Here is a 25,498-nt window from a genome sequence, read left to right as displayed (position 1 = left end):
ATATTAGTTCAGATGTCACAGCAAAGAGCCAGGCAGTGCTATTCCTTGATGTTAAGGAAGAATGGAAAAGCATCAGGGAAATGCAGGTGAGATTGCCTGGACTTTTGATGGGGGTAAGAGAGGGCCAGCCCTGGTCAAGCCTTCCAGCGACCTGCACCTCTGTCACACTTATTGCAGGGCCTGCATGCTAATCATCAGCAAGCCCTGGGCCTGCCTGCGGTGACAGGGAGACTTCATCTCGCATGCGACTATGAATAATTCATAAACATGGTTATCTGGAAATATGTGGTCATCATTAACATTTTAATGAAAAAAAAAATGCTGTCATTATCCTAAGTCTCTGTTTTGTTTCTACCTTTTTTTTGTCTCCCCCCACCACAGCTAACCATCTCAGTCTTTCCTGAGGACTTGGGAACTGCCAAGGCCCCTGCCAGTGTGTTGACTGTCGCTATGGGCAGACGGTACCCGGAGGCTCACTGTCGTCGAGGCAGCTCATGTATGTATGAGATCAGTCTCTCTCTTGCTTTTTTCTCTTTAATTTTCGTTGTAGAATATCACAGAGTACTGAATTGGTAAAAGCTTTAAAGGTTTAAATAAGGATGTTTAGAAATACAAGAGAATGGATTGCTCTAGGGTAAGTTTTGAATATTGCATGGTAAGAAATGTTATCTAAATTAGGATTTTTGTAATCAAGTGGCCCTATTAGACCAGAAGTGTATGTCAGCAATCTCCTTTTTCTGTTTCTGTGCATCCATTCTTTTTTTCCAAATTTTTCTTTTCTTTTTTGAGATAGGGTCTTGCTCTGTTGCCCAGGCTGGGGTCCAGTGGCATGAACACAGCTCACTGTAGCTTCGAACTTCTGGTTCAAGTGATCCTTCCACCTTAGCCTATGGTGTAATTGGGACTACAGATGTGCCACCATGCCTGGCTAATTTTGTTTATTTTTTGTAGAGATGGGGCCTCGCTATGTTGCACAGGCTGGTCTTGACCTCCTAGGCTCAAGAGATCCCACCCACCTCAGCCTCTCAAAGTTCCTAGATTACAGGCATGAGCCACCATGTGTGGTCTAATGTATCTATTCTTCTACAGGTTTTTATTTTTTTAAGCTTTCCTTTTTCATCACAATATATAACATTTGAAATGATAATAATGCCATAAATTAAAAACATTTCACAGTGATTGTTTGAATTCCTTTATAATCACAAAATTCATGGACCCAGAAGAGAGGTCCCCTGCGTATGTCTCTGTTTAATATGTATTAGGGAGAGAGTTCCTGGCTCTTATTTCTTAGCCTTCTCCAAAGGAGGAAACTCTTTCAGTTCCCTCAGGGATGACCTTCGATATCTCACGACACTAAAGTTTTTCCAGCAGTCTTTTGGGAACTGCTATAGTTGTAGCCTTTTCCTATTTGTCGTTACCCCTGATTAATCTGGGAGAAAAATGATTCTTCCCTTTAATAATCTATCTTTATTTCTATGAAGGGCAGTGTGTCTCAGACTTACTTCTTGCTCCCTGCGGTCTTTTGGCCTTGGACCAGCTGTATAGATATTTATTTGTTTTTGTTGCTTTCCTTTGGAACCTGTGGAATTTTGGCTCCAAGTCAGGGGAAATTTGGGGTAATTTCCCATAAGTGCTTTTGCTCCCATATCCTTTCTGTAGTTATGCTTATTCATATTCATCTTTAAGTCCCATTAACTTGTGCAGCTCAGTTTTTTTCTTCATAGAAAAGTTATGGCTGGGCTCACGCCTGTAATCCCAGGAGTGGCTCAACTCTATAATACCAGCATTTTGGGGCCAGGCATGGTGGCTCATGCCTGTAATCCCAGCACTTTGGGAGGATGAGGCGGGCGGTTCACAAGGTCGGGAGATGGAGACCATCCTGGCTAACACGGTGAAAACCCGTCTCTACTAAAACAAGAAATTAGCTGGGTGTGGAAGCGGGCGCCTGTAGTCCCAGCTACTCAGGAAGCTGAGGCAGGAGGATGGCGTGAACCCGGGAGGCGGAGCGTGCAGTGAACCAAGATCGCGCCACTGCACTCCAGCCTGGGCGACACAGCGAGATTCTGTCTCAAAAAAGAAAAAAAAAAAAATCCCAGCATTTTGGGAGGCTGAGGTGGGCGGATCACTTGAGCCCAGGAGTTTAAGACCAGCTTGGGCAACATGACGAAACCGTTTCTACAAAAAATGCAAAAGTTAGCCAGGCATGGTGGCATGCACCTGTAGTCCCAGCTACTCGGGAGGCTGAGGTGGGAGGATTGCTTGAGCCCAGGAGGTACAGGTTGCAGTGAGCTGAGATTGCACCACTGCATTCCAGCATGGGTGACAGAGCGAGACTCTGTTTCCAAAAAAGAAAAAAGAAAGCAAAGTTAGAACCACCCTCAAGCCCTCACCCAGACAATTGCTTGTCAGACAGTTAAAAGCAGTGGCATTTTATAGCAGTAGGGAGGGATTGCTGATAATAGAATAGGGATTCGGACCAACAACCAGCATTAAAGCCAGCAATGTTGGGGTAAACAGCTCTTCACATATTTTCAGATATTGTTAGCATCTTCAAGGGCATTACAGTTTTACTCTGAAATTAGCAATTTTCATAGTGAGCATCATCAGAAAAAAGTTTACACCTGTACCCTGTATAACAAGGATCTGCATACTGTAGCCAATAGGTCAGATCCAGCCCATGCTTATTTTTATAGGAGCTGAGGGTGGTTTTTATATTTTTAAGTGGTTACATTTTAAATGGTTATATAAGCACCTACATAATCTCTTTTTTGTCTCTGGGCCCTCAAAGCCTAAAATATCTGTGATCCTGTTAAGAAAAAATTTGCCTACCCCTATGTAGAAGAAAGTTGGAGGACATATATTGCCATTGATCTAAGTGAAATTGTTAGTACTTGAGCATTTTTGACATACAAAAAGGTTAATTTCATATGGTTCAAGCTAATATATTTTGAGGACATCGTTCTTCTCACAGTGGTTAAAATGCTAACATTTGGGCTCTTGGAGTGGAAGAAGTAAATTTATCTGAAAAATTCACATATGTGGACTTGCTCCTTTTTTCACCTCAGAGAATGACACATTGGCTGTCAGCTGAGTGCCTTTCCAGAGATTACCGAAGGGCCCTGAGCTGCACAGGTGTATGCTGTCCAGTAATTGCAAGGAAGCTCTTTATTTTTATTTGACTTATATCTTACTAAGAGCTCTTTAGGAGAAAACCATCTTCTGCTTACTGGTTGCCAGAAACGTGCTAACTGTGCTCAGCACAGAGATTGCTGCCCCGAGGCCTCTGCTGAGCTTGTCACTTTGTGCCTTTTTTCTGGTGGCGGGAGAGTGAGTGGCTGCTTTTCCGGGGGCACACATCTGCATAACATGTTGCCTGAAACGCCCTTCCCTGGAACTAGAGTGTGGTTCGTACCCTCTCGTGGTTTCCATCTCTGATTTCTTTTCCCGGTGTTGTTGATCCCTCAGTCCAAGGCATGAACACTGTTACTTATTTTATTTGATTTGTTCTCCATTCCTCCCTTCTACGTACTCCTTTGTAGCTTGCTTCTCCTAATCATTAAATAAGATTTGGCTGGGTGCTGTAACCCCAGCACTTCGGGAGGCTGAGGTGGGTGGATCACCGGAGGTCAGGAATTCGAGACCAGCCTGGCCAACATGGTAAAGCCCCATTTCTACTAAAAAAAAATAAAAAAATTAGCTGGGTGTGGTTCAGGGCGCCTGTAATCCCAGCTACAAGAGAGGCTGAGTTAGGAGAATTGCTTGAACCTGGGAGGCGGGGGTTGCAGTTAGCCAAGATTGCGGCATTGCACTCCAGCCTGGGCAACAAGAGCAAAACTCAAAATAATAAATAAATAAATAAATAAGATTTGCTTGTTGAAACCTCAAGCTGACTTTCTGTAGAGGCTACTCATAGCAGAAAGAAATGTTAACCTTAGCAGCCCTTGCTGCCCTCACATAAGGCAGGAAAGCCAGTTTGACCTGGGGCCTCCTTACCAGGCCTGTGTCTGAACAGGGCCACACTGTTCCCTGGAGAGGGGAAACGATTTCAGTAAAAAACAACAGCAACATGCCACAGTTAATAATTTTATCATCAGGTGTGGTCGGAATCATCAGTCAAGGGTCAGCAGTGCATACTGCTGTGCTCTACGTTGTTTTTGAGGTTCATATGTCAGACTGGAGTTTTAATTTTCTTTCTGTTTTGAGATTATTCTGCCTTTCCAGGCTATGTCCTTTCAGGACAGGATGCTGCTCTTGGGTGGAATGCAGAATGGCATCCATTGAGCACGAAAATAAGAAGTAAATAGCTAGAGCTTTTCTTTCCTGGCTTTTCATACAGATATTTGTGTTTATGTTAAAACTCCAGTTTTAAAATGAGTCATGTGCCACATAACAATGTTTCAATCTATGATGGACTGCATATACGACAGTAGTCCCATAAGATTATAAGACCCTATTTCTCCTGTACCTTTTCTATGTTTAGATATGTTTAAGTGCACAAATACTTATCATTGTATTACAGTAGCCTGCGGTATTCAGTACAGTAACAGGCTGTACAGGTTTGTAGCCCGGGAACACTAGGCTCTGCCATCTAGCCTAGGTGTGTAGTAGGCTGTGCCATCTAGCCTAGGTGTGTAGTAGGCTCTGCCATCTAGCCTAGGTGTGTAGTAGGCTGTGTCATCTAGCCTCGGTGTGTGTAGGCTGTACCATCTAGTTTTGTGTAAGAACACTCCATAATGATGTTTGCACAGCACTGAAATCGCCCAATGATGCATTTCTCAGAATGTATTTCTGTTGTTCAGCAACACATGACTATATTCCAGGAATTGCTAATAAAAATTGCATGTTTGTTCATTTTTGTCTGTACCTATCCATTCCTTTGGATGACTGCAGCCACCACTGCAACCTCAGCTGTGAGGATGTGGACTGTTACAATAGCTTCCAGACCTTGGCCTGCAGTCTCTTTGCCTGCAAACTTAACTCATGCATAGTGGCCAAATGAATCTAACTGAGGCATGGCTCTGACCATGCCGCTTCTCTGCTGAAAATGTTTAGTGTGTCCCCACTAGTTTAAAAGGTCACCCTGGTATTTGAGTCCTTTAGGTTTCCTTTCACTGCTCCTTATTTTTATTACCCATTACTCATGATGAATTATCATTATTATTGTTAGTGTTATTACTATTCAGTAGACATTTATAGTAGCCTGTGTGGGCTGCTCCTGCCAGGGTACATCCTGTGCCTTTGGGTCACGTGCCTTTGCTCCTGCTGTTTCCCCTCTGGTATGTGGATCCATCTTTTGGTAACCTGCTAAAATCCTGCTTTTGCCATGGGGTGCAGCAGAGTCGCTCTCTTTCCCAGGGAGTTTCCTGGTTTCCCCACTGGAAGCACGTGTTCCTGCAGCTCTTAAATCTCCCTCCTGATGCTTGCTTGTGTCCTAAATTCCTTTTATATTTTGGCACATGTATATAATTTGTCTGAACTCCAGTACTATTTCCCTCCTCTCCTCTGTGAGTGAGGACACTATTTTAACTACGGTAGTTGCTCCAATATTTGTGGAGTCATCTTGGGCTAAGGGGTGGAACTGGATAATAACCATCCTCAGAGCCTGTGCCAGCCAAGACCGAGGGGGAGGGAGTAATTGGAGCCTGACACTGAATAAATGCTTAATAAATATATATCGAATGGATGAATGAATGAAGTACTTGCTTAGAAACTTAACTCAGCATTGATAAGGGGAGAAGTTCTTTGCATATTACAAGTTTTTGCAAATCCTGCCTTCCAACACACATGGGTCTCTTTAGCTTTAGTTGTATTCATGGTAACTTTTTCCTGAACAACCGCTATTTACTGTTCTATTTCTAGGCACAGGTTTTGCCAGTTGTATCGGCTGTCTCTTTTGGTAAATTGTTTCTTGTTTGATGTTAAGCTTTCACCGTAAGTCTCTTCAGTAGAGGTTGTTTTATGTGGGAGTCCTGTACAACTAGGATTGTGCAAATCCCCCACTTTCTCATTTGCCTCAGTTAGTGCCCCATGGGTGTCCTGGCTTCTGGACCAGTGTTATTGTTATTATTGTTATTATTATTATTATTTTTTTTTGAGACGTTGTTTTGCTCATTGTTACACAGGCTGGAGTGCAGTGGCGCCATCTTTACTCACTGCAACCTCTGCCTCCCGGTGCCAAGACCAGCTTGGTGGGGGAGACCCTAACCCAGCGGCGCTAGAGGAATTAAAGACACACACACAGAAATATAGAGGTGTGAAGTGGGAAATCAGGGGTCTCACAGCCTTCAGAGCTGAGAGCCCTGAACAGAGATTTACCCATGTACTTACTAACAGCAAACCAGTCATTAGCATTGTTTCTATAGATAATAAATTAACTGAAAGTATCCCTTAAGGGAAATGAAGGGATGGGCCAAATGAAAGAAATAGGTTGGGCTAGTTAACTGCAGCAGGAACATGCCCTTAAGGCATAAATCGCTCAAGCTATTGTTTGTGGCTTAAGAACGCCTTTAAGCGGTTTTCCGCCCTGGGCGGGCCAGGTGTTCCTTGCCCTCATTCCCGTAAACCCACAACCTTCTAGCTTGGGCGTTAGGGCCATTATGAACATGTCACGGTGCTGCAGATATTTTGTTTATGGCCAGTCTTAGGGCCACTTTATGGCCAGATTTTGGGGGGCTTGCTCCCAACATCCTGGGTTCAAGCAATTCTCCTGTCTCAGCCACCTGAGTAGTTGGGATTACAGGTGCCTGCCACCACGCCTGGCTAATTTTTGTATTTTTAGTAGAGATGGGTTTTCACCACATTGGCCAGGCTGGTCTTGAACTCCTGACCTCAGGTGATCCGCCTGCCTCGGCCTCCCAAAGTGCTGGGATTATAGGCGTGAGCCACCTTGCCCAGCCTAATGTTACTGTTTCCTTGGCTTGGGGACTTGATGCTTCATGGGTGTTATGTATTTGGATGCCATACCTCTACATGGGAGCTGTTTTGAAATTTTGATTTCTTATTGGTGAGATATGACCCTTTGTTCTCCAGGGTTCATCAGGATCTCAGCCCCTACACACTAAGCCTGTCTCATGTTCTGATAGCCTTTTACATCTTCAGAGCTTTAACTTTCTCTCATCTGACTTTAAGTTCTATCTTTGGTTCTGGCCCAGGGATTTATTTCTTGTGATTTTGATTTTTTCTTAGGATTTTCTTAGTTGTTAATGATCTCTCACTCAGTTTTTCCACGTGTTTGAAACAGGCAGAGCCCTTCCTTGTCATCTCAGCTCACCATGTTGATTGGAAACTTTATTACCACCATCTTATTAAAGAATTTTAAGGCCGGGCGCGGTGGCTCACGCTTGTAATCCCAGCACTTTGGGAGGCCGAGGCGGGCGGATCACGGGGTCAGGAGATCGAGACCAAGGTGAAACCCCGTCTCTACTAAAAATACAAAAAAAATTAGCCGGGCGTGGTGGCGGACGCCTGTAGTCCCAGCTACTCGGAGAGGCTGAGGCAGGAGAATGGCGTGAACCCGGGAGGCGGAGCTTGCAGTGAGCGGAGATCGCGCCACTACACTCCAGCCTGGGTGAAAGAGCGAGACTGCGTCTCAAAAAAAAAAAAAAAAAAGAATTTTAAGATATTTTCGTCACCAAATTGCAATCCCTGATTTCTGCAGAACTTTAGATGTTAAGTATTAATTCAGTGAATGGGTGCTCTGCAGATCCCTCTACTGAGATGCCATGAACCTGAGTAACCACATTTTTGTAGTGTAGCATAGTCTCATCCGTGGCTACCTCCTTACTTGTAGATAACTTTCTGTGCATGTCTCAGAGTCAGTCAGTTAGGTTCTAGATTTTTACATGGCATGTGAACCCAACCTGTAAAATTGGTGATCTGAGGCCTGTTGACTGCCATTATTTTCAGATACTCATAAATACAGACCTTGTTTTCACATACCTAGTAAATTATGTTACATCTTGATGTTGACACTAGTAAAGAGAGGTTACTTCTGTGTATTTATCTTTCACTGAAGAAAGAAACGAAATTTCAGTAGTCCAAATTAAGTCTCTTCTTTGTAACTTGCTCTTGCTTTTTTTTTTTTTTTAAACCTCTCTTGTAATTTGCTACTTCCAGGGTAGAGATTTGCAGTCTTATTTTGTTGTAATAAAAGAGTGTCCTTTTTGTTTGGATGCTCTGGATCTATCACTTTCCCTTTTGCTAACAAATAGAGCGGGACTAAGAAGCCCTGTGACAAGTCTTCACCAGGAGGAATCGGGTGCCCTGGAAAGAAGCCTACCTGGTGTCTGCTTTTGTTGCAGAATGAGACTCTGGAAACATGCCGGAATAGTCTTTGGAGGGACTTTAGTCCTTTTTCGCGTCCCTATACTCCACATGAAGAGGATTAGGATGCTGGGGATAGGTCAGAAAGGGTGCCATGTGTGTGAGAGGACAGGCTTTGCCTCTGAGAAAGATGAGAAGAATGCGTTGTCCTCAGGGCAGGAGGCACAGCACCTCTGCTAAAGGAAGAGCGGGGAGGAAATGGCCCAGCCAGACTTGGGAAGCTTAAGACCTATCTTCTGTGAGCAGCCTCCAGAAGGGAAAGGAGAAAAGCATGCAACTTTTTATGGGGCCTCATTTTGAAACCAAAGCAAAAGGACTTTTTTTCCAGGTTCTTGGACACTTGCTCATTTATGCAAACCTGAAATTGTCCTCGGGAGAAGTGAACTCTGCTGACCTTACTTTGCATAAAAGGCCACAAAAATCCGTGGAAGATGAAACCAATAGAATTCTAAATGAATGACTTGGCATATTTATTTCAGAGTCATAAGATAGGTCAGTTTGTTGTTTGCCTCTGTAGCTTCTAGACCTTTCTGCTATGAATATGTGCTAAGGAAAAGAAAACAGCAACATATACTGTTGAATATTGTATTTATTTTTATTTTTGTTTTTGAGACGGAGTCTTACTCTTGTTGCCCAGGCTGGAGTTCAATAGCACTATCTCGGCTCACTGCAACCTCTGCCTCCCGAATTCAAGCAATTCTCCTGCCTCAGCCTCCTGAGTAGCTGAGATTACAAGCACCCACCACCACACCCAGCTAATTTTTGTATTTTTAGTAGAGAGGGGGTTTCACCATGTTGGCCAGGCTGGTCTTGAACTTCTGACCTGAGGTGATCTGCCCGCCTCAGCGTCCCAAAGTGCTGGGATTACAGGCGTGAGACACTGCACCCTGCCTGAATATTTTATAGATGATGCTTTGTTAAAGGAATATCTAGACTTTTTAGTCTGTCTCTTTTGATTTTATGGAAAACACTTAAGTCCATGGGATTCCATTTGTTTTCTCCCCTGAATTCTTCCCTAGGAGTGTCCAGTTTTTGGGAAAGTTGATCCCCCTCTCCCAGAGTACAAGAAAATTCCACAAAGAACTTATGTTACATATTAGTTATTTGGAACTCAATACCAATAAATCCAACATGACCTGGCTAACTCTGGAAATCAGGCGTACCTGCTGCCATCCTATCCTTGTGACTTGGGCTTAGTTAGGGGTAAAGAGGATTCCCGTTGTTTTTGAACAAGAGATAGTAGCTTTTTGTTTTGAAATCACTGATCCTCACACTGCAGGATCCAGTTTAAGCAAGTAAGCAGGGTGCAGTTTATAAAGGTGCTTCCCTTTTTTAAGGGAAAAGGTACAGTTAAGAGGAGATGGGGTGACCAGTGCCAATTAATAGGTAGAGATTGTGTTTGCTATACTCCTAATACTGTGTTGACTTCTCTGGGGTATTGAGAAGAGTTACATATTGCCCTCAATGCTTATACCTCATCTGTGGATGTGACCAAAGGTGGTAACTGTATCATTTAGAATCAGTTTATGTGATGAAGCAGTTTAAAGGAGGGGAAGGCTGGTAAAGATGTGTACAGTCAGTAAAGCCCAGGAGAACACAATTTCCAGATCATCTTCCTCCAACAGGACTCAATGGTCTGGGGGGGAATGCAATTCAGTTCAAGTTGTTGGCAGATCAGGCATGGGAATGCAGGTCTCCTGGGTGGGATTTGAAGGACACATTACATGGGACATTATGGAGGGATCTGATGAACCGGGATCAAATGAGAAGGGCCTAGGGGAGTGCATATGCCAATAAGAACAAAGAGTATATTCTTAATAAGAAGTTACATTTATTTTACTTATTTTTTATTTTTATGTATGTATTTATTTTTTTGAGATGGAGTTTCGCTCTTGTCGCACAGGCTGGAGTGCAATGCCGCGATCTCGGCTTACTGCAACCTCCGCTTCCCAGGTTCAAGTGCTTCTCCTGCCTCAGCCTCCCACAGGCACCTGCCACCACGCCTGGCTAATTTTTTTGTATTTTTAGTAGAGACAGGGTTTCACCATGTTGGCCAGGCTGGTGTTGAACTCCTGACCTCAGATGATCCACCCACCTTGGCCTCCCAAAGTGCTGGGATTACAGGGGTGAGCCACCACGCCCAGCCAGAGGTTACATTTATTACTATTAAGTTATTAGCACTTACATAGGCACTGTTCTGAGCACTTAATGTATACTTTCATTCTTCACTACAACTCTGTTACATAGATGCAACTATTATCACTCAATGACAGGAAACTGAGGCACACAGGAGCTATAGAAGCAACTTACTTAAGCCTACACAGACAATGGTGGAGCTCAGATTTGAACCCAGGCCTTTCGGCCCCAGAGTCTGTGCTTTTAACCATGCTGTGTGCCTGCTTCAGTAGATGAGAGAGGAGTCAGAGGGGTGTGACAAGCAAGAGAAGTTGTTGGGGAGAGAGGAAGTTCCAAGGTCAGGATTGCAGTGGAGCAGGTCCTAGAGATGTAGTGTTCATTTGATGGCCACACGAAGGAGTGGGTGGTATAGAGGGCAGTGACAAGTCAACCTTATCAGGCAAGTCCTGGAACCAGGATGGTGAAAATAACAGTCCAGAGCCCTTACTCTGTGCTGGGCACTGGGAATAGAGCAGTGAAAAGGTAGACGAGGTCTCCGCTCCCATAGCACTTCTGTTTGTTCTAGTGATGGAGACAGGTGGTAGGAAAGCCTTCCAGTAGAGGAGATAATTGTGGATCGTGGTACCTATTATGGAGGAATGAACAGTGTGATGGAGGGATACTGGTCACAGCCCACATGATGTTGGGTGACCAGGGAAGGTGTCCCTGAAGAAGCGATGCTTGCCGGGCGCGGTGGCTCACGCTTATAATCCCAGCACTTTGGGAGGCCGAGGTGGGCGGATCACGAAGTCAGGAGATCGAGACCACGGTGAAACCCCATCTCTACTAAAAATACAAAAAATTAGCCGGGCGTGGTGGCGGGCGCCTGTAGTCCCAGCTACTCGGAGAGGCTGAGGCAGGAGAATGGCGTGAACCCGGGAGGCGGAGCTTGCAATGAGCCAAGATCGCGCCACTGCGTTCCAGCCTGGGCAACAGAGCGAGACTCTGTCTCAAAAAAAAAAAAAAAAAAAAAAAAAAAAAGAAGCGATGCCTGAGCTGCAATCTGAAGCATGGGGAAAGCCCAGTATATGAAGAGCTGGGAAAAGCCCATTACAGACCAAGGGGTATGGACTGTTAAAGGAATGGCAAGGAGCCAGGGTGGCCAGAGCATAGTAAGTGTGGTGGGACTTGGTGGGAGATGAGGTTGGAGAAGGCGGCCTGGTCAAATCAGAGTGGAGGGCCTTGGTAATGAGTTTCAGCTGTTTCCTAAGAGTAGTGGGGAGCCACTGAAGTTTCAGTAAGTGCGGGGCATCTAGGGTGCTAAATAGATGCGCCTGTTTGATCAGGGAGCGGCAGGGAGGTGGCGAGAGCAGCATGGAGGCTTCTCCCCTGTCTGGTAGCTTAAAGGTTTGAATCATGGCTAACATGGCTTTTCTGCCTGGGGAACGGCGATCTGCACCTCAAAGCTTCTCAGTGGTCAAATTGTGACCAGAGTTCACAGCAACAAGACTTCACACCCACCTTTTAGCCATTGACTGCCCATTTATACTTTATATAGAGAGAAAAACCAAGGTATATGAACTTAGAAGATTAAGCAATTTTTATTTGTTTGTTATTATAGGTATGGGAATTTTTAAAACAGTTACTTTATAGGTAGTGGATGCTTTTGATATTGGCAGCAGAAAACCCTTCATTGGATGATTTTCTCCTTCCCATGATGGAGACTCAAAATGGAGACACAATTAATTGCCCACTCAATGCCCATATCCTGTTCCACTGTTGCTCATAGGGCCATAGTTTAATTCAGGGTGGTGTGGAGATCAGCCTCGACAGTAAATTGTGATGATTAAGCCAATATACCAATCCTGAACCCTGATTTTCCAGCATTCCTTGTAGCAAGTGTGGCCCTGTGACCTACTTCTGGCCAGTGAGACCTGAGAATAAGTCCACTGGGATGGGGCCGAGGTTGCTGGGAAAGCATTTATTGTCTCTGTAAAGCCTGACAAGTGAGCTTGTCAGTGCCTTTCCTTGCTTTCCCATTCTTTCTGCCTTGAATGATGACGAGATGCCTGGATGTACAGTAGCCTTCATGTCACCGTGAGGTGACAAGCATGAAGGAAAGTCCAAGAGCCTCAGAGATACCTGCCCTGAAGTTGTTTTCGAGCCAACACCTGCAGCCCTGGGCCTTCCAACTCCTTTCTTTTTGTTGAATCCACTGTTAGGTAGGTTTTCTATTACTTAAAGCTGAACGGACTGTTAAATGAAGCAGATATGAAGACGCAGATGTTATGAGCCTTTTCCTCGGTATTGTGACAGCCTCATACATGTCCTTGATATTCAGTATGACTTTTATCTTATGTGAAAACAGTCCTTGAAAAGAAAGCTGTAACTTGTATTAAAAGTTGTTCACAGTTCAAAGTGATGAGTTGTGGAGTTGTGGACTTGGAAATGTAATTTTCAAAATAAATGAACTCCTCTGTGTGAACTTGCTGTAGCAAGTACCATGGAGATATACTTCATGGGCAGTATCTTCCTTATGGCCTTTTTTATGGTAGTCTTAGTTTTCTGGTGAACTATATTGTGTATTATTTATGGCTTTATAGGAAACTATAGCAGTACTGGGGTAATAGCATAAATAGTCTGATTTCTTGAAAATGTTAAGCTCCAACAGGCTTTATTGGATTTCAGGGTAATGGTATTATTAAATTTTTTTGCCACTTTTCAAACTTCTTGTGGCTGAGTTCCAAGCTGCTGCTTTTAAGAAATTTGGGGGCTGGTTCTGTTCGTTTATGGAAAAAAGTTATCCTGGAATTTTCTATTGCTAAATTGAGTGGTAGGGAGAAATAATTTGAACTTTTTTTTTTTTTTTAAACTGCCTTGGATTTGGGTATAACACTCGGGATTACTTTCCACGTGGAAGGTAGAAATGGCTTTGCAATAGTATCATGGAGATAATACAAGGTATGAAATGAAAATTGTCTTCTCTAGTTTATTGGAAAAAAAACTGGAAGTCATAGGGCCATCAAATTGTAAAGAGAAAAGAATTTTGCACATCATACAGTAAAATTTCACTTTTTCCCCTAACCTTGGAAACTTAAGACCTGGAATGCTTTCAGTTATTCATTTAAAAAATAAAAATATGTGCAGTTACCCTATGTATCCTCTTCTTTAATGAAAAATTGTTCCAGCTGGGCGCAGTGGCCTACACCTGTAATCCCAGCACTTTGGGAGGCCAAGGCGGGTGGATCACTTGAGGTCAGGAATTTGAGACCAGCCTGGCCAACATGGTGAAACCCCGTCTCTGCCAAAAATATAAAAAATTAGCCCAGTGCAGTGGTTGGTGCCTGTAATCAGGAGGCTGAGGCAGAAGAATCGCCTGAACCCAGGAGGCAGAGGTTGCAAGCCAAGATCACGCCACTGCACTCCAGCTGGGTGACAGAGTGAGACTCTGTCTCAAAAAATAAAGAAAGAAAGAAAAATTGTCCCAAAGGAACGAGAAACACTATATAACCCCAAGAACCTTGTCAAGAAGGCTTTTTTTTTTTTTTTTTTTTTTTTTTTTTTGAGACGGAGTCTCACTCTGTCGCCCAGGCTGGAGTGCAGTGGTGCAATCTCGGCTCACTGCAAGCTCCGCCTCCCGGGTTCACGCCATTCTCCTGCCTCAGCCTCTCCGAGTAGCTGGGACTACAGGTGCCCGCCACCACGCCCGGCTAATTTTTTTGTATTTTTAGTAGAGACCGGGTTTCACCGTGGTCTCGATCTCCTGACCGTGTGATCCGCCCGCCTCGGCCTCCCAAAGTGCTGGGATTACAAGCGTGAGCCACTGCGCCCGGCCGAAGGCTTTTTAAGTCACTTGTTTCAACTACCTCATCTTACCGAGAGGAAAGGTTACTGCTTTAAGGTAGACCAGCCAATTAGCCCTTGGGCAGGTAGGAACAGAACCACAGAAACTGTTGGGTATGTTAACATCCTCAGTGCTGTTGCTGGAATTCACGATGGCAGTATCTTATGTGGGATCAGTGCTTGATCTTGTCTAGGAGAGCCGTGAGGGTTTGACAGACACTGATATGACACAGGGCATCCCAGGCAGAACAAATGGAAGAGGCTTGTTAGTGGGAGATGTTTAGTAGCTTCAGTATAGAGTGAGGCACTGGTGTGGTGCCCTGCTTGGGATCAGGTAGGAGAAGAACGGCTTATGTCCATGCAGATTAGGGACAAGTTGGGGTTAGTTGGACTCATTTGGGACAGAATATAGAGGGTCATAAGAGCCCATCAGTGAAGTGAGATTTTGTTTTGGCATGTACGTATGTATGTATGTATGTATGTATGTACAGACAAGGTCTCACTATGTTGCCCAGGCTGATCTCCAACTCCTGTCCTCAAGTGATCCTCCTTCCTCAGCCTCTAAACGTGCTGGGATTACAGGCATGACCTACTGTGCCTGGCCCAAGTGAGATTTTATTTGGTAACCAGTGAAAAGCTTTAAGAATATTCATGTTGGTGACAGTTAACACTTACACAGCAATTACTGTGTGCCATCACCATTCTGAGTGCTTTACACACACTCTCCTATATAGATATTCTCATTATCTCCATTTTACAGTGGAGGAAACAGAGGTTAGCTGAATTACCTAAAGAGACTCTCAGAGGAAGCAGTGGAGATGGAATTCAAACCTGGGTGGCCCAGCCCCAGGGTCCTGGCTGTTGATAGCCTGGAGCGTGTATATGTGGTGGTGATAAAGGTGGTAGATGCTCTTAGGAAGGCAGCTCTGCGGGAGAGTACGGTTGGATTGGCCTGAGGGCAGACAGGTGATCAGAATATCGACTGTAGGCCTTTGAGACGGTTAATAAGAGCTTGGCCTAGAGGTGACCGTGGAAATGAAAGGATGAGAATTCACATGTTACTAGCTTCAGAGGATGGATTAGTGCCAGGTTTCTGACTGGTCATGGGGCCAGGGAGGGATGGAGTCAGAAATGTCTGGAATATTGCTTGAATGTCCACCTAACCCAATTAGGGAAGTTGAGAGAAGATTTTGGTGGGAGAGTGATCATTTATTTTTACAGAGCCCTGTTTTCCTACTTTGTGACCAACTAGTGCAGTGGTTCTTAACCTGGGACTCTGGGGAAAACTGTCTAGAAAAGAGATGCACGTTAAATGTGTCCTAACACATTTCTGTGAGTGTTTGGACTCTGCCAAGCTCACATGTTGTTTTAGCATGGCCTTGGGCCCATAGAAGGTCTCCAGTGTTTTGAGGCAGTTTGTGGCTGAGACACTTAAAATTCTATGGCGGCTTGTCCTCTTCCCAGCTTAAAAATCTGTGGGTTTGAGCTCAGGAGGAGGGGATGGGTGTGTGTCTGCGTTTTAGAGACCCGCCTTTGTTTTAGCTTCCCTGGTCCTGATTCCTGACTTCCGCTTTCCTTCCTGCCCTTAAGTTCTGTTGAGGAAAGCAGGAGACTGTAGCTGGAGATAGAGGAGGTCCTTGGTGTTTCTTTGTGAACTTGCATCCTGTGTTGAGGGAAACACCCTGTTCCTGGTGGCGGCCTCCGGGCTCAACTCTTCCTGCTGCTGCCTGTCAGAGAAATGTGACCCTGGCCAGGTATGTCTTCTTGGAGGCTTCTGAATGCAGTTCCCAACTGAAGGGCTGAGAAGGAACAGCAGGTTGTTCCAGGATAAGTAGCTGATACCTTTGTGGAAAAAAATCCTGACGTGGATAAGAGAACGTAGAGCTTGACAGTTTGGACTTCTGTTTCATGACCATTTCTCCCTTTCTCTTCCCTTCCTCTTCTCCTTCCATTCCTTCTCCCTCCCTCTTCCTTATTTCTTATTAGAAGAGTTGCTAATTGTGCATGGTTAGTAACTGTGACTATACCTATTTTTATCTTCGACTATAGTTTTCAGGCTTGATTTTCCAGGGAAAGGTAACATTGGCAAGTTGCAGGAGCATTGGTGACGTGTGGAATTTGTAGGAATGGCTACATAGGAAAGGTGAAGGGAACTGGAAGTCTTGGCTACCCCTGTCCTCCAACCCCTTAAAAGCCTCTGGAAAAGCAATACGCATGTGTGAATTTGAATCCTACTTCAGTCACCAGCAGAATGTCCATGCATGTGCCAGTTCCCTAATCTCTCATCTGTAAAATGGGGATGGTGATATTTACTTCTTTCCAAAGGGTGTTGTGACACACAAATGAGGCAGCATATGTGAAGGAATTCTAAGCATCTCTCTTATCTCCCTGGTCGCATCTAATTAAAAGTTTCTGTATTGTACCTTGGAATGATCCCAGAAATACTAGGAGGGAGGGAGAATCTAAGTGCTATGTTAAATTGCTTTTTGTATGTTTATTCCATTTCTACATAGTAACCATGTGAGGTAAATATTTTTATTTTTTGAGAGGAGAGAACTGAGGTTCAGAGAGGTTTAAAACAAAATAGCTTCACCACCTGCTACATATGTGGCAGTTATTTACTATCTTGCTGCCTGTTACCACATCTATAAAATGAGGATAATAATAGTTTTCTCTCCATGGAGTGGTTATAAGGATTGAAGTGGTTAATATATATGAAGTCTTAACATATAATGCCTGGTAAATGGTGTGATTGATATATTAGCAATTACAGGGTGAGTGTCTCTTATACAAGATGTTTGGGACCAGAAGTATTTTGGATTTCATATTTTTGTTTTTGGATTTTGCAGTATTTGCATTATACTTATCAGTTGAACATCCCAAACCCAAAACTCCAAAATCTGAAATGCTCCAAAATCTAAACTTTTGGAGCACTGACATGATGCTCAAAGGAAATGCTCATTGGAGCCTTTTGGATTTCAGATTTTTGGATTTGGGATGCTCAACTGGTGTTATTAAGAAAACTGCCAAATGCCTTCTAGGCCACTGTTTGGTAAAATCTGGATTGGCTCATATGTATAATATGTTGAAATGGGATTTCACTATAGTTTTCTAAACTGAGAGTGGATTTGGTTTTTGTGCAGAAGGATTAAGGAAGTGATGTTAGACATATCACGAAAACTTAAAAGGATTTAGAGAATGTGGGGAAAACTTAAAAGGATTTAGAGATTGTGGGGAAAAGAGGAGAGATCTAGGGATAATTAGGAGGCAGGTCCAAAGGTAAGCTCTGTGTTGCTGCTGAGATGTGGTTGAAGAGAAACCATGACTTGGTTCCTTGGTTATGATACTTAACTTCTCTTGGAACCATCAGATCAGAGATAGATAAACTCAGCAAATGAGGTCTTTGGAGTCTCCATGTTACCAGCTTCATCCCACTTTCTACTTCCTGGAAGAGGCAGTGGAGTAGAATGTTAAACTAAGGATTCTGGGATCATTAGACCAGGATTGGAGCCTGGGCTCTGCTGCTTTTCAACGTCCCAATGTTATGCAAGTTTGTTAACCTTGCTACAGCTTGGTGGCCTTCTGTGTGAAACGAGGAGCATCATGGTGCCAACATTCTAGGATTTATGTGAGAAGTAAAAGGGATCATGAACACTCTTTGTATTTAGCCCAAAGGAAGCCCTCAACAAATGTTAGATACTTAATATTACCTGGGGTCCTATCCCTGTGGGCTTTGGTTAGGCCCCATAGGCAGGCCACAAGTGGCAATATTTGGGGGCAGTACCCTTTCTGTATAAATCCTGACTATGACAATAAAAGACTCATACCTCCTGTCCCTGTTTCAGTTAACAATCTCTGGCATAGAATCTTTGAGTTTCCTTTGAGATACTTTTATCTGCCTCTCTTTTCTCTCAAAAAGCATCTTAGAGCTTATAGGAGAACGAAATGGAGTATCGAGTATCTACAGTTGAAGGAGAACAGAAATTTTTTCATCTTCTACTGAGTTCAAAATCCCTCATTTCCCTTACTCCAATTTTTAATTTGCTGCACAGTGGGACCTTTGTATCTAGCAATGGAGCTATTTAAACAAAATTACATTATAAACCAAAAATTTTGCAATTTTGTTCTGTGCTATACAGAGATTTTCCTCTTTATCTCAACTGTTCTCACTACCAACGGAGGCTAGGGGAATGAATGATGAGTTTCTCTAAGAAAGATTAACAGGTAACAAAATTGAACCAGGTTCCTCGGAATCACAGATCAAGAACACAAATCCCATGTGTCCTGACTCCCCACTCCAGTGCTCTTTCAGAAAGTCCATGTTACCCCTCAGCCTTCCTTCCCACCCCTGTGAATAGAGCCTGCCAGGGTGTTACATGCTGCCTGGGAAGCAGCTGCCCTTGGGACGGCTTCCCTTGCTGATGTAGACCTTACCAAATGACCTGTGTCAGCCTCATGGGGAACCGTGAAATCCTTTAAAAAACTCATGCATTCTACTTCAGAGGAAAAAAATCTTCCTTGGCCCATTTAGCAAGATCCTTGCTCCATAGTTTCCTTTAATTATCTTGATTTTTTTTTTTTAAACTGGAGAAGACCATCTGCTTTATGAGGCAGTTCATCTCTTATGTTTTCTCTAATAGGTCTTTGAAGGCCCAGTTAAGCATATTAAGGCTTCATCTCATTCTTGTTTGGGATCGTTTTGTTTGGTGATTTTAAGTCACTGCCACTGGCATCTTTTGGTTGTATATTTGAGATACCTTGCAGTGTAGATTTTACGAAGAGATGTTATCTTTGTTCCATGAATTGCAGGCTCTGTGAGCCATTTTCCATGTAGTGCCAAGCTATCACAACAGGATTCTTTGCTTTTTAAATTCTTCCTCTCACTACAAGAAGTCCTATTAACATGTTTTCTGAGCTATAGAGTAAAATCTGTCAAATTATAGCATGGAAAGCAGATGGGTGGTTGCTGTCGTCCTTTTCACAAACTCTAAACCTAGTCTTTCTTAGTAAAACTCAGCTTTGTCACCTTCTTTTACCCCAGAGTTTTCATTTATGAATAGAAGACATATGTGAGGGAGAGGGCACTTCTTTATTGTTTTTTTAAAGATATATGGTATCTATATACCCAGCTTCATGTACAAACCTTTTTTTTTTTTCAAATTAAAAATCTTCGTCTCTGAATATAAAAATGTTTCATGCTCATTATAAAAAAAACTTAGAAAAATAGCAACTTATAAAACATCAGAAGACTGTTTTCTAAATCCTGTCACCCAGAGATTACCACTATGAACATCTTGATGAACTATTCATTCCTTTAGCAGTGATTTCTTGAACATCTGCTATGTGCCAGGCACTAGGAATATACTAATGAATGAAACAGACATAGTCTCTGTCCTCATACAGGGAGCAAGAGAAAGACATTAAATAAATTATAGAGATTATATGAAATTTTATAAAAGTACAGAACACTAACAAAGTTAAATCCCATACAAACTATTTTTTAAGAAAGAAATAGAGTAAAATCCCTACTGACAATGAAAACATACCAGAAGACACGCTCAATTAAAAATGATTAAAACCGCCGGGCACAGTGGCTCACGCCTGTAATCCCAGCACTTTGGGAGGCTGAGGCTGGCGGATCACAAAGTCAGGAGATCGAGGCCATCCTGGCTAACACGGTGAAACGCCGTCTCTACTAAAAATACAAAAAATTAGCCAGGCTTGGTGGCGGGCACCTGTAGTCCCAGCTACTTGGTAGGCTGAGGCAGGAGAATGGCGTGAACACGGGAGGCGGAGCTTGCAGTGAGCCGAGATCACGCCACTGCACTCCAGCCTGGGCGACAGAGCGAGACTCCATCTCAAAAAACAAAACAAAACAAAACAAAGATTAAAACCATAATATTCTATTTCAAAATAATTAAGAGATTATTACAAAATTATACAGGAGATGAAAGAACAGCGTAAGTCTGAATTAGCAAAACTCGGAGACAAGGAGACAGAACTCAAGAAAGAATTAGAAATTAAAAAAAAATCTTAGAAATAAATTTTAAATTGGAAGGAGTACAAAATCAACTAAATACTACAAATATTGCCCTAAGAGAAATAGAAGGTGAAAAGGAAGAAAAAGTTAAAAATCCAGAGGAAATGAAGAAAGAAGTAAAATTTGGGAAAAGTTGACAAATAATGAAGATAGACAAAGCAGATCCAACATACAGGTAATAGGAGAGGAGAAAAACAAAGCAAAGGGGTGGTGCAAATGATATATTTTAAGACAAGTTTTCTGGAAAAAAATTGAAACTACATTTTGAAAGAGAAAATCATGTATTTTAGAATATCACCTTAGAACAACCCATACCAAGATATTCTAATAAAACTACTGGGTTAAAAAGAAGAAAGAAAAAGAAAAAGTCCTTTGGGCATCTGGACAAAAAAGGGAAAAACAGTAATAGAGAATTAGATTGTTCTTAGACTTTTTGACAGAAACTCTTACACTGAAAGAAAAGTCATATCTAAGGTATGCAAAGGAAAGAAAATGTGAGCCAGTATTTTTATATCTAGCAAAATTGACCTTCAGACATAAAGAACACAAACTTATGAACGTGCAAAAAAATCAGTGGAGGAAATATTGCTCCTCATGGGCTCCTCCCAAGGAACCTTCTACAGAGTGAGCTTCAAACAACAATAACTGGAAAGATGTCAGATGAGCTTGGGACATCTCAAGATAATAAATAGGTAACAAGGAAGCTATCAGAGATTATTAGGGCATGTCAAAATGACTTAGGAGCCAACTTGAAGAGGCTCCTACTGGCCAAAAATAAAATTGCAAATATGTTTAAATCCATGAGGTTATGATATGAAAAAAAAATGATTGGTTCTGCAGTATGAAAAAAAGGTTAATGGAGCACCATTTCATCATCTCGAAAGCAGTTAGGAAATAATCAGCTTCTTTCTTACATGAAAATGTACCACTGGAAAACCAAGTGGTAGATGAAGGAAAGCATCTCCTAAAATGTTTCCACCAAGTAGATGAAAATGAAATTAAATAATTAGAATGTCACTATTTTCCAACCCCTGTGGATTTAGTGGATTTAGGCATTGAATAACAATGGCTGCTAACACTAGAAATGAATGAAAACCAGATACCATGTGCTTCCTAATGAAAGATGATACCACCACAGACTGAATTTCAATCTGTTCAAGCCTCTGAATCTAGCTCCAATTTGCAGGAAATTCAGAGGTTGGAGAAACAAGTTAAACATGCACCACCAAAATTCATACTGTGGAAACTCCGTAACTCAGACAGCCCAGACTCTTTAACAAATAAATTGTAAGGAAAAGAAAAGGATAGAGGCGATATAGATTAAATGTAACTTAAAAGACATCAGAATTTTAAAAATAGACAACACTTATGCTGACTAGGATTGTACACTCGGGTAACAGAATCATAAAGAAATGCCAGGAACTGATTACCATAAATTCAAGAGTTTGTTTACTTTGGAGGAAGGGAAGGGCATGGAGGGCCTTCTAGGGTAACAAGCAAAAGCTGTGTTTTGATTAAGATGGTAGTTATGAGTGTTTTCTTTATAGTAAGCTATGTATTTTGTGTGGTTTTCTTAATCTGTGTTTTATTTTACCATAAAAAGATTTTAAAATAATTTTATGAAAGAATGACACTATACGTACAGCCTTTCTCCCAACTTTTATTACGGGAAGTTTCAAACAGAAAAATTGAAAGCGTTGTGTAGGGAATGCCTATATACTCATCATACTGTTTTACAGTTAGTTTTTTTCATTTAGTGTTATTTAGTAAATATCTTTCTGTGCAATTAAATATAGAAGCATCCTCACTTTTAAGTGATGCATAGTATTCCATTGTAGGATGTGATCCTTTATTTAATCAGTTTCCTAATGATGGACATTTAACTTGTTTTTTATTTTTTTCTAATAAAAATAATGTTGCTTATTTGTCCTTATGATAAATACCTAAAATTTGCTTTGTCACAGCATATTCTAATATGCAAAGTATAAATGCTGATGTGCTATGAATGAACAGTTAGCAGTAGAGACTAAAGATGCAGCCTGTATTAATCAAGACAGTCCTGTGTAACCTAGGGAGAACATAAACCTCAAAGAAAAAAATAAAAAAATAGATTCCCCCCTGCAGGATCCTCACATAGCATTATACCTTTCTTGGATCAATTTAGGTTTCATCCCACAGTTCTTCTACAATCTCATTTGGTTGTTGTGGGTATAACTAGTGTATCATTTATGTATTGCCCCAATTAATGCTGCATAATGAAGCACCCCAAAATTCAGTGGCTTAAAGAATAGCCATTAGTATTTTTGGGATGGCTGAGTGGTTCTTCTCATAATCTCTGCTGAGGTCACTCATGTGGCTGCAGTCAGCTGCAGGGGTATTGACAGATATGCTGATCTTTGCAGTGTTCTTTCATGTGTTTGATGGTTGGCTGGCTTAGGGTGGTCAAAAATGGCCTTGGACCAAGAAGATTCAGCCGTGCCACCCAAGTCTCCCAACACCCTTCCAACAGGCCTAGGCATGTTCTTATGGCAGTGGCACAGATCCTGTCTTTTTCAGGGGAGCAGAAGTGGGTCATACATTCTGAGCTTCTGTGTCATCCCATTTGCTAACATCCAGTTGGCCAAAACAACACAGCTGAGACCAGAGCCAGGGGAAAGGGATTGCAAGGTTACAGAGCAGAGGGAAAGGATGCAGAGACGCTCTTGATTGGGGTCATTAACTTAGTCCTCTATAGTTGTCCAATAGCATATTTTAAATTGGCACATCTTAGAAGCATTAAACATTGCAGTTATTTCTAAACTGCAGATGTTAATGCCTTTGGAATATGAAAGTTGGGGATCAGGCCGGGCACGGTGGCTCACACCTGTAATCCTAGCAGTTTGGGAGGCTGAGGCAGGCAGATCAGGAGATCAAGACCATCCTGGCCAACATGGTTGAAACCCGTCTCTACTAAAAATACAAAATTTAGCCAGGCATGGTGATGCGCACCTGTAGTCCCAGCTACTCAGGAGGCTGAGGCAGGAGAATCGGTTGAATGCAGGAGGCGGAGGCTGCAGTGAGCTGAGATCGCACCACTGCACTCCAGCCTGGGTGACAGAGTGAGACTGTCTCAAAAAAATTAAAAAAAGAAAGTTGGAGATCAGGTATATTTGTGGGGGAAGCATAAAGCTTTTGCTTCATTGAAAAAATTTGATTAAGTGTTATAAAGATAACTCTTAGATGGAAAAATCTACATTTAATGTTATATCTTGAAAATATTTCTTTTCCAGTTGTTGGTGTCCTCCCCTGGGATACATTTCAGAAAATAGGCTTTTTTTTCTGTCTGCGCATGTTTTTCTTTGTTTGATAGTGTTCTTGGAACTGGTTTTGAAATCTCACTTGGAGAACACAGAATGGAGTAAGATAAAGAGCTAGGATCATAAATCAACGTCCTTAAGTATTTTTGCGAAAGATAAAGAAATTGGTGATAGGATTAGTTCTTGGACCTTTATTGTCACAACTTTTTTCTCTCTGTTTTAGACTATATAAGTGGTAAATTAAGGATCTCTCAAAGCTGTGATTTTTAACAGCAGGTATGCAGTGACCAGCTATGTGAATGGCAAAAAAATTATTACCAGTAATGGTTAATGTCCCAAAAATGTAAGAAATTCAAGTTTATTCCCATAGACCACAATGTTATGTGCCAATTCAGTGTGTACACTTCTGTGCAGAAATGAAAATATTGGAATAAAATTTTGCATTACATATACTTATTAAATACTCTTCATTATGCATGCATTACAAGACTATACACATTTTACTTGTTTAACTGAAACTGCGTGTATTGTACTAAGCAGGCAATTTAAAGGATTTTTTTAAAAGTAGTCGACTGTTGTTGTATTTTGCTTTATTTTCTGACTTTAAAACCCACCCCCAGGGTGAGTTAAAATTTCACACAGGTAGCCGGGCGTGGTGGCTCACACCTGTAATCCCAGCACTTTGTGAGGCCGAGGCGGGGGAATCACAAGGTCAGGAGATCAAGACCATCCTGGCTAACACGGTGAAACCCTGTCTTTACTAAAGATACAAAAAATTAGCCGGGCGTGGTGGTGGGCGCCTATAGTCCCAGCTACTCGAGAGGCTGAGGCAGGAGAATGGCGTGAACTCGGGAGGCGGAGCTTGCAGTGAGCCGAGATTGCGACACTGCACTCCAGCCTGGGCGACAGAGCGAGACTCCGTCTCAAAAAAAAAAAAAAAAAAAAAAAATCGCACATATTCTGGAATATGCTTTATTTTGCTTTTCTCAGCTGCAAGCAACGAGAGGACTCAGGTTTTGCCTGCCAGCAGTTAAGAGGCCCCTTTGTTTTTAGTTGCCATGTATATGAGGATGTTGGACACAAACTTCAAAAGAACCCTAATAATGTGGTGAGAATTGTCTTGTGGCATTAATTAATTTAGGCTATTTGAGTCAACTTTGAGAGAAGAGTTCCAAAAAACATGGTGTAGCGATTTTGAGCCTCTTTTTTAGAGGTGACCAGCTGGTACCAGCTCCATCACTTTCCTCTGGTGGGATCTTTGGCATGTTACCTAACCCTCTGTGCTTCAGTTTCTTAATCTGTAAAACTGACATAACAACCATATCTTTTTCATAGGGTTGCTGGAGGTGATCAGTGAGATAATCCTTACAAAGTACCTACTTAGCACAATGCCTGGCACATAATAAGCATTCAATAAATGTTACATAGCATTAGTACTGGAAGGACCTGAGCTATCTGATAGAAGTACTTCGTTTTATAGATCTGGAAATAAGGCTTAGTTCTCCGGGGGAAAATGTTTAAAGCCTTAAAGTAAGGGGGAATCGGTATGTTTTTGTAGATAGATCTAATCCTGGAATGCAATGTCTACTTTAAAAGTATTCATCACTAAAATAATCCTGTAGATTTTCGAGAGCAAGCATCTGCCGACAGTTTTTTTGACAGCCCTTCCTCTGCTTGGCAGGTTACAATGATGATTTCACTAATGTCAGAAAGACAATTTTCTATATAATTACAGTTTTTAGCTCCATTCTTGGACTCAGCCTACTATTTGTGAACGTTTTCACAAGAAATCAGGATAGGGCAGAGAAAGAATACAGAAGATGCGAACTACCAAAATTTATTGGGTACTTACTTATGCCAGGTATACAGAGATCTCCAGGAC

The 25,498-nt window shown here is 42.2% G+C and overlaps 1 protein-coding gene across 22 annotated transcripts in view; it reads left to right on the top strand.

Annotated features, from left to right (window-relative positions):
* The window catches only part of APBB2 (amyloid beta precursor protein binding family B member 2), a 405,899-nt gene that overhangs the window by 151,535 nt on the left and 228,866 nt on the right, over positions 1-25,498 (top strand). For all 22 annotated transcript variants that reach the window (XM_055246442.2, XM_063619806.1, XM_063619800.1 and 19 more), the window contains one exon: positions 382-496. The gene's annotated coding sequence lies outside the window, so the exon portion shown is untranslated. The remainder of the gene's footprint in view (positions 1-381; positions 497-25,498) is intronic.

This window comes from Symphalangus syndactylus, chromosome 16, assembly GCF_028878055.3.
Source record: "Symphalangus syndactylus isolate Jambi chromosome 16, NHGRI_mSymSyn1-v2.1_pri, whole genome shotgun sequence".
In the NCBI taxonomy this organism is placed as follows: domain Eukaryota; kingdom Metazoa; phylum Chordata; class Mammalia; order Primates; family Hylobatidae; genus Symphalangus; species Symphalangus syndactylus.
The sequence above is the reverse complement of the archived record's forward strand: the minus strand, read 5'-3'. Positions and strand labels throughout refer to the sequence as shown.